The 13198-nt window shown below is 48.1% G+C and overlaps 1 protein-coding gene across 1 annotated transcript in view; it reads left to right on the top strand.

Moving 5' to 3' along the window:
• Positions 1-13198, top strand: part of LOC119161930 (visual pigment-like receptor peropsin) — a 321513-nt gene that overhangs the window by 301614 nt on the left and 6701 nt on the right. The window lies entirely within an intron of this gene.

Here is a 13198-nt window from a genome sequence, read left to right as displayed (position 1 = left end):
GGGTGATGCAGACCTTCACCATTTTCCAAATGTGTGAGAGTGGCTGGCGAGGGCCTAGTGACTGGCAAAACGTTGTCCATCGTTCCGAAGCTAATCTATCCATGCGACGCCGAATCTTCTTTTGCATCCTCCTGGCTGCCCTAAGATCGTGAATTGATTTTGTACGCCGATACCGACGCTCCGCCCGGCGTCGAAGTGCTCGGAGTCGCTCCAACTCTATGTCAAAGTCGTTTCGTGCGGAAGATATTGTCACCGTGCGAGTGGCGTTTTGCATTGTGCTCTTAATTGTTTGCTCTAACCCAGATCGTAGGCCATCGCTGCAAACATCTTCCATGTCAGATTTGAAGTTGGTCCACTGGACTGCTCGAATGGTCGTCCATGGACCACAACTAGACAAGCCTTTGATGTTAAGGTAGATTGGAATTTGATCATTTCCTCGTGTCTCTACATCTGGAAACCACTTGACGTATCTCGCGAGGGAGTTGGAGACAAAATCAAGGTCGAGACAGCTGCAGTATGTCACCCCTCGAAAAAAAGTGGGGCTACCGTCGTTCAGGAGAGTAAGGCCATAGTAGGCGATGTTTGCTAACCTGCATCATCTTACATTTGTCCGCGTACTTCCCCATGCGTGATGGTGCGCATTTAAATCACCTATGATGATCCATGGTGAAGGACACACTCTCAAAATATCCACTAATCTGCTAGAATTGAGATTATTCGGCGGCGATATATAAACGCCTATGAGAGTAAACATGAGTTTGTTCTTTTTCACAGTGATGCAGACATACTGATTGTCATCGTGCAGTCTATCTGCAGTCTATCTAGTCGCTTACGACTGGGTGCTCTCGTGATCATCCCCTCAACTTGCTGTCAACAAGATTAGTATAGGGGGGGGGGGGGTAAGATGGTTTGACGAATATAATGCACTAGTCAAGACGTGAATAATGTGAAAATCACATCGCGTACGTCGTCAAACACTTCGCGTTAGCAATGGCACATACCCGCGGGAGGGTATGTGCGACAGTATATTGAAACTTAGTTATCTTCCCAGAAACGGCGAGAGCCATACAGCGCCGGTTACGGCCTCTAGAATATACAAATAATAGGTTAAGACATAAAAATGCGCTTCTTAGAGAAGAATTGTTTAAATTGAAAGGTGGGGTGGCTTGGAAGCAAAAGTGTCAGGTGATATTAGAGTAACAACATCCTCCGCCTCAGCCCGTGCTGTTCCAGGTAGACACGGTTGATGAAAGCTCGGTAGAGAGAACAGACGAACGGGAAAGCCGCCCGGTATCTTCCAAGAGAGCCACGTTAGACCCCGAAAGACCCACGACCAATTCGTGTAGCACCTCCTACGAAAGGCTAAAGGAGCGCATAGGGAATATTGAGACAAGCCTAGACGAGCGTTTCACAAGCCAGACGTAACAAATTAACAAAATGTTTACGATGGTTAAAAACAAGGTGGCCAAGCTCGTGGAGCAAATGACTGAGGTTATTGCGCCGCTTACACTACGAATAGACGATATCGAAAGAGGCACCCACCCCTTGCGGGCAGGCCAATGCGGGCGACCGGTAAACCATTCGCGAGAGTGCAGCAGCACCACCAACAATCACCGCTGACAGACACAGAAACGCAGCACTAACAACTGAGTGATCGGGTGATGGGCAACATTAACACACACGCTATACACGACAAAATAAATACACACACTAGAAAACATTTACAACAGTACACGTTATGACAGTCGAACTGCCGGGGTTACAGAAGGAAGAGAGGCATTCTCCAGCAGTTTGTATACAACTGTGAGGGGAAGCCGGATGTAATCTTGTCAGAGGAGACGAATAACACGGTCAAACTAGCGGGCTACAGAGCCATAGATGCGGCCGTGTCTAGTGAAAAGCAAAGGAAAAGAATACGCCGAGTTGCATCGACCGGCGTTATGGCGACGCCACTGGCCGCCGTGGTGCTCGTTCGTCACAGCCTCACAGTGGTGGAGCGTGAGCTTCTAGGGGTGAAGATACCGCACGTGTTCGTAGGGCTGATTCCGAGGAGGGGTCAAGGGCTACTTGTATTCAACGTGTACAGCAAGTTCTTTCGGCAACACATATTTGGGGAGCCGTTCCGCAAGGTACGCACAGCCACCGGCGATCGGCGGCTACTCGTTGCGGGAGACTTCAACGCGCCTGACGCGGCCCGAGGATACCCACGAGAACACCCAAGGGCAGGCTCCTGGGGGAGAAGTCAGCAAACCAGCGGCTAGTGCTCATCGCGAACCCTGCCGATCCAATGCGCCGGAGCAACAGCGCATGTGCTGACACGCAACCAGATCTAGCATTCCTAGCGAAACTAGTCAACGCGCAGTTGCACAACATGCAGGAGGATCTCGGAAGTGATCATTCCTTAATAAAGAATAAAATAAACAGGAGACTGAGTGCTAGAAGGTGTCACTTCGAGAACGAAGGGAAGGCCAGAGGACACAGGTTCCGTCTCGTAGAATGGGATGCATTCTGTAAGACACGCAAAGAACGTGAGTGAGGCAAACAACCAATAACGAACATTGAAGAATAGACCAAGACACTCAGGGCAGACCTGGAGGCAGTAACGCACGATGTCCCTCCTGAGGCAAACCTTCACTTGAAAGATATCAGGCTCCTGTACATGTGGGAGGCCAAGCAGTGTTTGCTGAAGAAATGGAAACGTCAAAGGCACAATAGGATGTTACGCAGGCGCATAGTCAAACTGGACAGATAGACAGAACACGCCTTTCAGGTATGCCGCACACAATGGCAGGAGACATGCGATGGCCTCGAGAAACAGATGCGTGGTGCAACCGCATGGCACCTCTTCCGGCACTTTCTGGATGCGGAGGAGACCAAGATCGCCCAGGGGCCCAAGATTCGCAGGCATGGCACCTGAGCTTGGGGGCACACCAGACGAGTTTCTTGAGGCCGTGCGCGAGTGCTATTTTACAACAGGGGACAGGACACAGCACGCAATTTACAATGGAGACAACAACGAGAAGCTAGACGTGGAGTTTAGCGAAGCCGAAATTAGGGCAGTCTAAAGCAATATCAACACCAGGTCTGCTCCCAGCCCGCATCGGGTGACCAAGAAGACTCTACGCAACCTGCACGATGAGTCAATTACGCGACTGATGGAATACGTTAACGACTGCTGGCGAGAGGGCTCCCTCCCGATGCGTGGAAAAGGGCCCACGTGGTCATGATTCCTAAACCGAGCAAGCAGGTGACGATCGATCACCTAAGGCCAATCTCTCTCACGTCTTATGTGGGCAAATTCATATAACATGCTGGCCTAACTCGCATGACTGATTACCTTGAAGACGCCGTCGTCTCCTCCCCTTCCCTTCTCATGCTGGTCAGATTTCGCCGCAACCTTTCTGCGCAGGACGTGTGCTGCAGCTCAAACACCAGAACGTAGACAACACTTCCAGGTCCACCAAGGCAATTATAGGCCTTAGTGTGAAAAAACCTTCTGACACTGTCGAACATGCAGCGATACTCGACCCTATTCAATTGCTGACAATAATCCAAAGATTTTATAACTATATGCGCGATTTCCTCACGGGCAGGCGCGCGAGCGTCGTCGTCGGCAACGCAGAATCGCCGGATTTCGAGGCAGGTCCGACGGGTACACCGCACGACTCTGTCGTCTCGCCCATGTTATTTAACCTTGTCCTCTTTGGGCTACCCGAGAAACTAGCTACAGTAGAGGGTTTGCATCACAGCCTTTACGCGGACGACATCACCCTCTGGGTCCCCGGAAGAGCATGTGACGGCCAAGTGGAGCGAACGCTTCAGATGGGCGTGAATGCGAACCAGGAAATCCTGAGTGGTACGGGCCTCGAATGTTCGGCGGCCAAGTCTGAGCTATTGCTATACAGACCCCAGAGAAGGGGCCGCAAAACCATCCTTCTCGGTGGAAGGAGATCGGGAATTAAAGTAATAATGGCAGACGGCGTTCCCATACCGAGCGTAGAGAACATAATGATATTGGGACTACATCTACAGGCGAATGGTCATAACGATGAGATGGTACGCAGACTTAAAAGTTCGGTAGACGACATGATTCGATTTTGCCCCGCATAATTAACAGACACAGTGGTATGTGGGAAAGCTGCGCGATTCACCTCGTATAGGCGTACGCGATCAGTCTTATAACGTTCGTAGCCCTTTATCTAAAGTAGCTGGCTTCCGAACGAAACAACGTCGATCGCATGATTCGCAAGGCAATCAAGAGGGCGGTTGACATACCCATCAACGCGAGAACCAACATGTTCTTCGAGCTGGGCCTGCACAACACCCTCGGCGAACTGATTGAGGCGCACAACATTGCACAATACGAGCGATTCTCCAAGTCTAAGACGGGCAAGCGCATCCTGGAATCTCTAGGCATAACATACCACACGCAATGTGGGGAGAAGACGATGGTTCTTATCTTGGTCCGCGACCATCTCATCGTTCCGCCACTGCCCATGAACATGCATCCGACACACCACGTCGGGCGCTGACACAAAAGAGTGAATGACCTCCAAGGAATGTATGACAATATCGACCAGGCGGTGTTCGCGGACGGCGCGCGATACCTAGATGGAAGGCGTGCTCACGAGATCGCCGTTGTGAAGTGCACGGGCAAATGCATCGCGAGCTCCACGGTGCGTACGGAACATACAGAGGCGGCCGAAGAGGCGGCGATCGCTCTTGCACTAGTCGCGGTACCAGAGGCTGTGGTCGGGATCAGCGACTCGCAAGCTGCCGTCCATGGCTTCTCGCGCGGTCGCATCTCGTGGCAGGCAGCCCGGATACTTCAATCAAGTTATCGCAACAAGGACGGCGGTGAGCTTCCAGGAGCGTTGACCTCGGTGGCGTTGTCCTCGTATTTAAAAACTCAAAATACGACTGTCTGCCTTCTGTGGACACCGGTTCACGCCAGCGGTCCGCTCGCAGGCAACACGGTGGCCCACGCCACGGCTCGAGATCTCACTCACCGGGCCGTGGCTAATTCGGTGGCCGCCTTCACCTCCACAAGCGGAGCGATGACATCAACACAACAACTACCGGAATGGTCGTGGAGTGATCGCCTGACTACATTCAACGACATTATACCCAATTCTGGCGAAACAGACGCGCCCCGCCGCGGTGGTCTAATGGCTAAGGTACTCGGCTGCTGACCCGCAGCTCGCGGGTTCGAATCCCGGCTGCGGCTGCTGCATTTCCGATGGAGGCAGAAATGTTGTAGGCCCGTGTACTCAGATTTGGGTGCACGTTAAAGAACCTCAGGTGGTCAAAATTTCCGGAGCCCTCCACTACGCCGTCTCTCATATTCATATGGTGGTTTTGGGACGTTCAACCCCATATATCAATCAAGGCTAAACAAACGCAAATACCCACTGCCATACAACAAATTGAATAAAAGACAGGCCGTAACTCTGAAATTATTACAGACAAATACGCACCCCAGCCTGGTGATCCTACGCCTGTGTTATCCAAACGTACACCCGACGGACGCGTGTAGAGCATGCGGGGAAAGGGCCACACTGGGGCACATGCTTTGGGAGTGTGCCGAAAAAGTTCATGTCACTGCCGCTGCTCCTTTCGCGACGCATGTTAGGCAGGGACAAACTGCGAGACCTATTACTGCTGCTACCACCGCGAGAGGGCAGGGGCCGTCTGCCGCCATGGCTGCGGTCACTGCTGCGCATCGGCTGCGTCAGCTTTGCTGCCGCTGGCAGGCGGCACTCAGCAGCGACCAACTGGCCCACCATCTTTGGGCCGTCTGGAAAGCCCAAGATGCCACCCGGGTCCACGAACTTCGAGCAGGCTCCCGAGTCACCGTCATCATAATCGACGGAGGGTGGAAAGAGACCGGGGTGAATCCCCTCTTTCCCCACCTCACTTGGAGGAAACTGCCGGACTTTCAATAAAGTTCATTCATTCACTAATTCATTCATTCAAAGTTCGTCTAGATTTGGAAGGTGTAGAAGCAATATATTTTGAATTGCTGATAGGTTCGATGCTTCAAACCAGGTCGTACCCCAGTCTTCGTTCCCACAGCCAATTTATTGAAAGTATTAATCCAACATGCCCAGATTGTGGCGCCGTATCCACGTTAGAACACATGCTCTGGCAGTGCCCCTCATCACGCGATTTTCGGCACATGACCCAAGAGTAATGGAGCTCTGCGCTCAGGAGCTCAGAACTTGCACATCAACTCTGGGCTGTCCAGAGGGCCCACGACGCGGCGGTGACGCTCAGCGTACCCGTTCCGACGTGGGAGTGGCTCAGCTTACTAGGGTGCCTTGATGCCCGCGCGCCCGCACGCAGCAGCCGGGCATGGTGATGCGGAGATGGGTGCATAAAACTGTAAGGGAATGAACACTGCCCAACAACACCTCACACGCCAAGCACGAACTACCGGCCGGAGGCGCCAAAATGGCGGTCGCGCTGGCGCCGAAGCCGAGGCGGCGGCATCTGCCCTTGCAAAAGCTGACACCACTCTAAGCGGGGGCGCGCGCATCGAGGCACTCTACAGCTTACCCGTTCCGACGTGGGAGTGGCTCGCTGGTCTACCTCCTTGAGGTAGTGTTCCTCAAGACCTCAATAAAGTTCTCTGTCTGTCTGTCTGTCTGTCTGTCTGTCTGTCTGTCTGTCTGTCTGTCTGTCTGTCTGTCTGTCTGTCTGTCTGTCTGTCTGTCTGTCTGTCTGTCTGTCTGTCTGATAAGTTCACGTGTCATCACTGTGGGCTGCGTCTACCATAGCCCCTCTCATTGCTTGGCTTTGTAATTATATGCAGAGTCATGAATCAAATGCCAAACTAATAATTCTGGACCATTTATTATGCCATAAATAGACTAGACAACCTATCCACTGAAATCAAAAGACTTTGGAGTAGATTTAGAGTCATTGTGACGACCTAGATAAAATGATACATACCTATCAAAAAGAAAAAAAGAAAAAAACAGTGACTGAAACCATGGTTACCACGTGGCGTAATAGAGGCGAAATAAAAGGTAAAGCGTGTAAGAAAAAAAGCTGAACATTGCACCAACTATTGTAACGAGACACGATCTATCTGTAGCTGTTAGCGGCATGAGATGTAAGCCATGAGATGCTAAAAATAATCACTTTGCAAAAATACTTCTGACGTTTTTGATAAGTGCCCCAAATAAAATTTGCAAATATATATAATAAAAATTGAGCCCATACCTTCTTCTGAAAACAGCAACGACCTCATGAGCTCCTTCAACAATTACTTTCAGTCAGTTTTTAGCGTAGATGACGGAAACATACCGCCCGTGCAATCTTCCAACCATTCACCAATACAACCCCTAAAAGTCAACGAACAAGGTGTGTCCAACCTGTTAATAAATATTGATACCAAGAAGGACCCGGTTCCAGACAACTTATCAAACGTCTTCCTTAAAAGGTATGTGGAGTTGGTAGCAATATATGGATGTCTAATCTTTATAAATCACTGCAGTCATGCACTGTCCCCGCCGTATGACAAACCGATAAAGTTATTTCAATACACAAAGCAGGCAGCAAAACCGTAGATTGAAATTACAGGCCAATTTCACTAACTTGTTGTGTCTGTAACTAAATAGAACCTATGATATTTGTAATGAATAGACGCAACTTGGAGGCTAAACGTGTGTGCGTGTGAACTTTGGTAGAATTTGGAAATGTTTGTGCGGACGTCCGAAGAAAAGAAGGACCACGACAAGAAGCCGAGCCAGCGACAGGTGGCGACAGGTAGGACAAGAGGGAAAAGGAGAAAGAAGAGAAGCACGTGGGGAACGCGAGACCGAGCCGAAGGACACGCCGGACCAGGGCGCCGTCCTTTGAGGTTTTCGTGGCACGCTAACAGAGGGCCTGGTGCTCGCCTGGTGGTCCTGACGGTGGCTCCAGCTAGGACATGCCGGACCAGGGCGCTGTCCGTGGAACTCTTCCTGTCTGTTCCCTGGGGATCGAGGTCAGGAAGCAGCGATGCCTGTCCGGGGCTACGCGACAGAGACGACGGGTTCCGGATCGCCGCCGCCACCTGAGATGGCTGAAGGCCGTCTACGAACGCGAGGCCTGACGGATGCCTTATCTCCTGCTGCGACCGCACGCGCCACCTGCGTGCCTGAGCTCGCTACGGGCAAGGCCCGTCACCGTGCGTGTACTGTCGCCTCCTCGGGACGCTGCTTCAACAAACTGTAGCCACGTAAATTGGACAGTAGCCACGCAGACCTTAGGTAGTTTAAGTGTGTACTTCTGTGCTGGTGATTGTAAAAGTCGATTGAGTCTCTTGTTTCTGATAATGCTGTTTGAGATCTACTCCGGCATCATCTCATATAGTTCATTTCGTTGACCACGCACGGGCAAACGTGACAAACCCCCCCTGTCGTTACAATATCGAAACAGATGAGAATTTACCTAAAAAACATATCTTGTCTCCTGCACAAGAAGGTTTCCGAGAAGGCCTCTCAACGCTTACTCAAGTTTTACAATTAACACACGATGCAGACCATTCCATTTAGAGCCATAAACAAATCGACCTTATATTCTTAGATTTTTCAAACGACTTTGATCTTGTTTCAAGTATACTAAAATAATAAAAAACAATTCCAAACTGTATTAAGGATTGCTTATCCAATCGCTCACAGTTGGTACATTTACAGGACACCACCTCTAGAACAGCATCAGTCACGTCAGGCGTGCCAGAAGACAGCGTACTAGCACCAATGATATTTACAATATTCATTGATGACTAGCCCCTTTCAAATAAATAAAACTAAGGCTCTTTGCAGATGACCGCGTACTTTACCAAGAAATCAATACTCCTGCCGATCACTTACCTCTGACAAGAGCATCAGAGGGTGTACACAAGTGGTGCAATAATATGTCAAATGTCCTTTAATATTGGTAAACCGGTTTCCATGGCAATAGCTTGCAAAAAAAAACAGGTCAAACTTTTCTTATGCCACTCACAACTGCTCCTAAACCACAGTGCCTAGCCACAAATATCTAAGAATAACGATTTCAAACGACCAGAGATGGAATACTGAAATTGATAACATGATTAGCACAGCCCTAAAAAGACTACTTTTACTGTAAAGACCTCTTAACCACGCACCACCAAATACCAAACTAATAGCTATTACAACCCTCGTCGGAACTGTACTAGAATATGCCAGCCCTGTCTGGTTCCTGTTTACCCACCAACAGATCAATAAAATAAAAGCGGTTCAAATCCAGAAGATATATTTTTAACAAGTATAAACTGACTGACTAACCGGCACAGCTACTTTACAACACTGGCATTTCGACACTTCAAAACCGAAGGAAACCAGCAAATCTAAAACTAATTACTACACAACATATAAAAATAGATAATTCTAGGTATATATCTTTTTTTCACAGCAGACCAACCTGGCATAATCATTCTCATACTGTTGCGGAATACTCTTTCAACACCAATTGCTTTTCCTCGTGTCATTAAAAATTGAAACGCACTGAAACCTACCCTAACCACTGAATTATCCATAAGCTTGTGTACAGCAGCGATTGAAAGCGAACTGCTTGCCTCACAAATCGCTCTAAAGACATTACAACATCAATAAACCCGATAAGCGAAGAGTCTGTATCATGTTATTGATATAGAAGATTTGTTTTCTATGATCATATATTTTAGGTGACATGTTCTTCGATCAACTTATTGTTTATAAGTTATTTGAAAAAATCGTTCAATAATTATGTCTACTTGTTCACTTATGTCGTTTTAAAATGTATACATTATACCTCAACAATGTATACCTTATGCTTTTATATGTGATTTGGCTGTTATATAATCTATGTTTTCTTTGTTAGTAAAACCGTTTGATTGTCAGTTCTTAATATGGCTGTGTATAGTGAATTAATTGTATGTCATTGTGCTATTCCACTTTGTTGTGTCTTGAACAATTCTGATTGCGTGTAAGCAAATATGTTTTCATAGGCTCTCCATGCTATATTCTTTCATGAGATTAGCAGTATTGTTAAATAAAATCAATAAAACGCACAAAGTATGAAACAGCCAATGAAATATAAAATATCAATTTTCAGATTCATGACGATCTCTTGTGCATTGACCCGTTGGCGACTGTGGCGTAGTCAAAGGGTGGTGAACCAAGCCCGTGCCCCCCCCCCCCCCCCGTTCATTTTTTTTGTTTTTTTTTTGTCATGGCATGCAGTGCCAGATAGATGACCGTTTGCCTGTACAGCTCCTACTTCAGCTCAAATAGGTGCCCCATAAACCCTCCCAAAACAAATTCTGCCTAAGGCTCTGGCTCTGCGATAACCGCGGTTAGGAGACTAACTGTGGTTATGTCTGCCGTGTAACTGTGGCTATCTCTGTAACTGTGGTTAGCCATAGTGTTTGTGCGACGGATTATTGAGGTTTCGTCGAAACAGAGGATAACGAGAAACCGAGCCAACCTAGGTAAAAAATCAAAAGCTTTTTTTTTTCTCCACAAGAAAAAAAATCGATGTTTCGCGCCTCACTCACCTTTTGTTTAGAGGTTTTCTTGCTGCTAAGGGGTCACGCCTGTTATCCATGATGTGGCTCTAGAACGGCAGTGCACCTGGTCATGCCTATTGTCTGTAAAGCTTTCGATCGACAGTGCACCTGTAGACCAGCCAAGTTACCAGCTGTCTCCTGGATGGACCAGCGTTCCAAAAAAAAGCTGTTCTTAAATTGGGCTATGAATCTAGGATGCCGAAATTGCACAATTTCATTCGGTGATCGTTCAACACGCTGTGCTCAGTGAGTGTACTGCTTTGTCACGTGATTTTGCAGACACCGGTTTTATGTTGCCGTAGGCTTTGAAAGAAGTAACTTGCTTCTGCCACATACGTAGCATGACAATCAGCACATGGTGTGGAGTAAACCGGTCCATGCGCTTTACTTCCGCGCAGCCTGTTTTTGGGGCACAGAAAGACACAGGGGCCGGCAATCCGCCTGCTACAGTCAACTTCCATGAAAAGTATGTTTTTACAGTCTTTCATGGTGGATTCCGCAGCTTTTTTCAAGCTTGTGGTGATTGCTCAAAAGTGCTGACAAGGAGTCGGCGCGTTTCAGGAATTTATATCCGCAGTTTTAAATAAACGTGATTCTACCCACGCTTTCTTTGTCCGTCAAAGCCGGCGGGCAGACCACTGTCTGACGTTGTAACAACAAAATTCATTGGGGTGAGCTTTGGGAAAACGGCACCTACAAGAGGAAAAAGTTGCGAGCAAGGACACCGTACATTACCGAAAAATTGTAACGTAAGTACGTTACCCGTTACAGTTACGAAATTGTAACGAGTGCGTTAATAAGTTACCGAAAATAATAACGTGTTACCGGTAAAGACATTACTTGTAACGCGTTGCCACCAACACTGCATGTATTAACGAGACTCCTTGCGTTAGGAGTAGCACCTGTACAGACGTGTTTTTTTTTTTTTTTTTTTTTTTTGGCCACCGCCATCTTGCTAGCGGGCGTCCAAGTGGCATGCGGGAAGCTCGGTGTTTGCATAGAAGGCTGCGATTTTATCGTTCTTTCTTCGTTTCTACGCGGTTAGTTTCGACTGAAGTGATAAAGGCTCTTTAGAAATTGAGTCAATGAGACGCTCTGACAAGGTTCAAGTCGTTGAAAGTCAATTGTTTCATTACGCAGTACCACGAATGAGTCCACCTTTGTTGATGCACCTACTCTGTTGATGCTCGAAGAATGCGCAGTATTTTCAGGTCTTTCTTTTTCAGAATAAGCAACAGCACTTCGACAGCATAGTGAATATTTTTCTTGAGGTGTCGTCATCCGCCTTTATAAAAAGATTTCTTTACGCCATGCCGTCACATCGGCTACCGCTCTTGCATGAAGCCGTGCGTTGGAGTGTAGTGGCTCGTCTTTATTTCTTGGCACTGACGGTTTTTGTTAACTGCGCACTAACTGTTGTGTAACTTGTTTCTCAACTCTGAAGAAGTTACCGTAGGTGTGCACTTGAATACAGCTCTTACATCAAACGACGCTGACGTGCCAGCGGGCCACCTTTTTATCTTTTTTTAATCGCAATTTTTCAGTGACTCTTGGTGCCGCGGTACTTTGACCGACGATAAAAAGAAATGTTACATGGGGCTGTTTATCGGGGAATATTGTAATCGTTGGAATAGCTGTATAAGCTGCGTACCTTCCGTTCATAGCCGAGGTTGAGCATCGGTGTCGAAGTCGTTGCGGTTCATTCGCCTGAGAAGTGCTCTGAACGTACTCGAGTACTCGCGGAAGGTGCAAGGTTTTTCCTGTTTGAGTTTTCAAGCCAGAGAAGTTGCTGCTCTTTGTTAACAGAAAAACGATGCAATTTCAAGAGTCCACAGCCACAAAAACTCCGCGTCTGGTGATGCACATGGCATATTTCTTCCGACAGCACTTTCTTTTTTCTGTAGTTGTTACTGCACCCAAAAACAGGGCAGTGGTTTCCTGATGGCCAATTCTTGGCCTTCCTAGTAATGAAGAAGAATAAAATTTAAAGGTTGGCTTAATTTGTCAATATGGCAATACATGGCAAAGTGCTCGATAACGCCACGCATACCAGCATCAACACACCCTCCAAGCCGTCGCCCGCATGCCAGAGAGGAGGAATGCGTTGGTTGCCAGACCAGACCACCTCACCTGATGCAAAGGTCTATAGAGTACTTTTTTTTTATTGATATGTGGGGTTTAACGTCCCAAAACCACCATTTGATTATGAGAGACGCCGTAGTGGAGGGTTCCGGAAATTTCGACCACCTGGGGTTCTTTAACGTGCACCCAAATCTGAGCCCACGGGCCTACAACCTTTCCGCCTCCATCGGAAATGCAGCCGCCGCAGCTGGGATTTGAACCCGCGACCTGCGGGTCAGTAACCGAGTACCTTAGCCACTAGACCACCGCGGCGGGGCATAGAGTACTTTTTTGAAACAGCCTGAAGCACGAATGTGGTTCTCCGGAATAACATCTGCTTTCAACGCAGTGGGGCCGACTTGGATTCTGGCTCGGACGCATGATTTCTATTTTTTGCATTGCTTGCGATTTCACGCTCAGGGACAGCGCCGATGTTTTTTCTGACAACCAATGATGCCGGCATCGACACACAAGATTTTGCGAAACAAGCAGTTGAAAGCTGTATTGTTAAAAATT

This window comes from Rhipicephalus microplus, chromosome X (assembly GCF_043290135.1).
Source record: "Rhipicephalus microplus isolate Deutch F79 chromosome X, USDA_Rmic, whole genome shotgun sequence".
NCBI classification, from domain to species: Eukaryota; Metazoa; Arthropoda; class Arachnida; order Ixodida; family Ixodidae; genus Rhipicephalus; species Rhipicephalus microplus.
Note: the sequence above shows the minus strand (reverse complement) of the source record. Positions and strands in the feature narration are given on the sequence as shown.